The sequence below is a fragment of the Octodon degus genome, unplaced genomic scaffold (genome assembly GCF_000260255.1).
Source record: "Octodon degus isolate 3935 unplaced genomic scaffold, OctDeg1.0 scaffold00103, whole genome shotgun sequence".
NCBI classification, from domain to species: Eukaryota; Metazoa; Chordata; class Mammalia; order Rodentia; family Octodontidae; genus Octodon; species Octodon degus.
The window spans coordinates 8,611,377-8,615,876 of record NW_004524679.1 but is presented as its reverse complement, the minus strand read 5'-3'; the positions used below and the strand labels follow the sequence as shown (position 1 = coordinate 8,615,876).

General features: G+C 40.7%; 1 pseudogene; it reads left to right on the top strand.

Annotated features, from left to right (window-relative positions):
* The first annotated feature begins 1,466 nt into the window (after positions 1–1,466).
* LOC101587472 overlaps positions 1,467–4,500 on the top strand; it is a 12,882-nt pseudogene continuing 9,848 nt past the window's right edge.

Here is a 4,500-nt window from a genome sequence, read left to right as displayed (position 1 = left end):
ATTATTTCTCCTGCATCTTAGTTGTTTTGAACAGATCTTTTCTTACTTTTTCACTAGCTGCACAAGCATTATCAAAATCTGAAACTCTGTCTTCACTTTCACTGAAACGATTTTGGAAGCTTGTGATAGAGATTTTAAATTCCCCTGTGTCTGTTTGACTCTGCTTCATGAGATTTATTGCTTTCCTTTATTGCACTTTTATGGAATCTGTGATATTTCTTATCTCCTTTATTTTTTAGCAATGTTTTCTTTACAAGCAGCTGTTAATTATCTTACTGCAGGCTATTTTTCAGATCAGCTTTCCTCCTCTTTTTCTGTGTTTGATTGTTTACTTCAGATGCTATCAGTTTAGGGAATTCTTTTTTTTTTTCAGAAAATAATTCCGCTCTAAGCTCCTCTATAACTTTCTGCTGTTGCTTATTTACTTTTGACACTATTACTTCATAAATTTCAGGTGTGTTAGTGTACTCTTCACTTATGCAGGGTGGGCATTAGGTTTCTTCCACATGTTTCTGCATTTGATTCTTTAATGCAGATGCTATTAATACAGGCATTTCTTTTTTCATTTCTTGTATGAGTTCTTCTTTATCTTTGTGCAGTTCTTTCTTTATTTCAGAAGATGTAGATTCATTGATTTCAGCTCTATGATTCTCACTTTGTTCTGTGTTAGTGTCCTCTGCACGTGTTATGGATGGGTTTGAGTTCTGAGATGTCATTTTTCTCCTTCTCATTGTCATTTTGTGTAGCATTGCTTCTGACCTTTGTTCTAGAGATTTGGTGCATTTATACCCTTCTCGCCCCCTGAAATTCAGGTGCAGATCTACAAAGCTTGAATTTTTCCCTCTGTGCCTGGCTTAGGTATGGCTCTTGTGCTCAGCTCCTTCCTACTGCTTCCTCTGCAAGTGAACCTTTTGTGCCCTTTGGCAAGAAGTTCTGCTCTTAGACATGCTGTTTTTTTCTGTCCCCTACTTTCTATGCAGGATTGTAGCTGCAGATTTTCACCCTAGGCATTAATTCCAGTCCTGATCTGATTCTGAAGGTGACAAGTTGGAGTAATTCGGAGAGGAAGCTCTCCCACACACTCACCATGCCTGGGCTAGGGCTGAATGTATTGGTCCCAAGAACGCCACAGAAGCTGTAAATCACTTGATAAAAGTGTGGGGGATAGCGGAATGGTGGGGCGCATCCCAACGGGGTTGAATAGGGTCTCACCCATGCTGTGCTTGGGCTTGAACTGGACAGGTCCCACTAGTGCCGGGTAGCAGGAAGCTCTCCCACGCACTCACCAGACCGGGACTAAGACTGTTTCTCATGTTGTGAGAACACAGCAGAAGTTGTCGCTCAGTGTGCTGGAGTGGTATGGACTGCAGAGTGGTGGTGAGGTGTTCCAAGTGGGTGAAAGAAGGTCTTACCCATGCTGCGCCTGGGCTTGGACCAGACTCATCCTGCAGGCACAGGATAGCAGAATGCTCTCCAACACACTCACTGGGACTTGGCTAGGGTTGGATCTGATCGTCCGGAGAACGTCGCAGAAGTTCTCACTTGTGGAGAGTGGGTGGGAGACTGCGGACTGGTGGGGGGGTCCCAATGGGGTGGAACAGGTTCTCATCCACACTGCGCCTGGGCTTGGACAGGACAGGTCCCTTCAGTACAGGGTAGGTGGAAAGTCTTCCACATACTCACGGAGTCAGTGCTAGGGTGTCCTTTTCATTTTGTATAGTACTGCCCTCTGAACTTTCTTATACATCTTTGTTGCAAGTATAACCTTATCAAATAATGGAATTCTGGTACCAATCTACAAAGCTTAGAATTATCCATTAGTCCCAGGCTTGGATCTGGCTGCTGTGCTCCTTTGTGCTGTTCCTTTATGCTGTAGCCCTTGGGAATGAATCTGTTGTGTCCCTCTGGGAAGAAGTTCGGCTCCAAAACTAGTGGACTGGATCTGTCCTCTCTTCTCTCTGCAGGGTCTGCAGCTGCAGAGTTTCACCCAGGCATGTATATCATTTCCGAGCTGGGCCAGAAGAGGACAAGAGGGCATAGAAGATGGGTTGGTTTCATTGATCACTAAATTTTAACCACACACTGAAAGGCCTTGAGCTTGGGTTGGATACAGTAGTTCCAAGGACATGGTAGAAGTTCTCACCCACGTGATGGGCATTTGGATGGCTCTGGAGAAGTGGGCATGTAGCAGTGGTGAGGCAGAGAATCTCACTCATATTGTGTACCCGGGTTTGGACAGGAGATGTCCCATGGGACCAGTGTAGCTAGAATCTCTCTCACACTCTCTGTGCCCTGGCTTGGGCTTTATCTGGGGTTCCAGAAAATGTGGCAGAGGTTCTCTCTCCATCTGGGGGGAGCTCTGAAGTGTTGGAGGTCCTTGACATCTCAGCTATGGGTCACACTCATGCTGCATACCTGCATTTTGACCAGTGAGGTCCCGAGGGCCTGTCCAGATGGTTGTACAGCTGAATTTTACAAGAAATTTACACAAGATTTACCTAGAATACTCGTAGAACTTCTCAATATGTTTTCAAAGGAAGAAATAATCCCAATATAATTACTGGCTGCAAGTATTATGCTGATAAGAAAACCAGAGAAATATTCAACCATAAAAGAAAATTGCAGGCCAATCTCCCTGAAGAACATAAATGCAATCATCCTCAATAAGATAATAGCATATAGAACATAGCAAATCATCAAGAAAGTTACACAACATGACCAGATAAGATTCATGACATGGATGCAAGAATATGGTTCAACATGCAAAATCAGTAAATGCAGCATACTACAACAGTAGAAACGAAATCAAAAATCCCATGAACACCACATTCAATGCAAAAAAGGCTTTTGAAAATTCCAAAACTCATTCATGATCAAAGCCCTAAATAAGATTGGAATTAATGGTTTATACCTCAATCTGATAAAAGACATCAATAACAATCTGAGAGGCAACATAATTCTAAATGGGGAAAATGTGAAATTGTTTACCCTCCAATCCAGTATACAACGATGATGTCCTCTAACACCAGCCCTACTCATTATAGTTCTGGAATCATTATCTAAAGCCATTACACAACAAAGACAGACAAAAATAAGAAAAGGTAGGAAGACATGAAACTGTCATTATGTGCAGATGACATGATACTCTACTTGGAAGACCAAAAAAACTACAGCAATATTCTCCTAGAAATAATAAACAAATTCAGTATCATAACAAGTTACAAACGTAATACCAAAAGTCAATAGCATTTTTCTACACAGATATGAAACACACTAAAAGAGAAATTTGAGAAAAAATTACTCTTCACAGTCACATCCAAAACAGTGAAATACATACGAATTAAAGAAAACAAAGAAGAAAAATATCTTCACAATGAAAACTGCACTACTCTGACAAGAGAGATTGAATGGAATTTCAGAAATTGGAAATATTTTTCTTGCTCCTGGATAGGAAGATTCAATATTGTGATTATTGCGATACTCTCAAAATATCTGTGCAGATTTAATGCAATCCCTATTAAAATTCCACCAACATACTGCACAGATATAGATAAAACATTTCTAAAATGTATTTGGAACCAGAATAGACCTAGAGTAGCCAACACAATATTGGGCAACAAATGCAAGGCAGGAGTCATTATAACCCCTGCTTGAAATTAAACTATAGAGCTGATGTGAAAAAGTTAGCATGGTAATGACAAAAAGAGGCTAAAACAAATGGAATACAGAAGATGCAGATACAATTGCTTACAAATCAGTCATTTTTTATTAATTGTAATGAGAAAGAAATAGCAATGAGACATATTCAAAACTGATTAGTAGCATAGTTCAATAATTAATACATTGCATATTGTTACCTTTGTAGTTGTTATTCATAGTAAAATTGCAGACATCATATCCTGTCCAAACAGTATTAGAACAAATCTTTGTTTTCACTGAATTAAGAGAAAGTATTTTATCTATGCTATTTTGTATATACAGATTCAAATGATCCTTCATTTGTATCCCCTTTTTTGTTTAGTTTTATTTGAGATGTGTATTCCATTGTTATGTAAATACCATGGGCGTGTGAATTCAGCAAAATTATCCTATAGAGTCCAGTAGTCCATAATAGTAATGAGTTGTCCATAGGACTGGCAATGCCAGAATCTTTGAAAAAGGGGCCAAACATGTTCACTCGAAGAAAGATATTTTCTTCAGGGGCTGGTGAGATGGCTCAGTGGTCTAAAGCACCTACTTTGAACAAGCTTAGCAAACCACAGGGACTGCAGTTCAATCCCCCAGCACCAAATGCCAGCCAGCCCCGCCCTCTGGTGGGCAGAGCTGGCCACACACACACACACACACACACACACACACACACACAAATAAATAAATAGATAAATAAATGAAACTTTAAAAATATATTTTCTTGAGACCCAGTCCTAGCCCAGGTCCGGTGAGTGTGCGGAGAGTTTCCTGCTACCCTGCGCCGGAGGGACCAGTCCCACCCCAGGCACA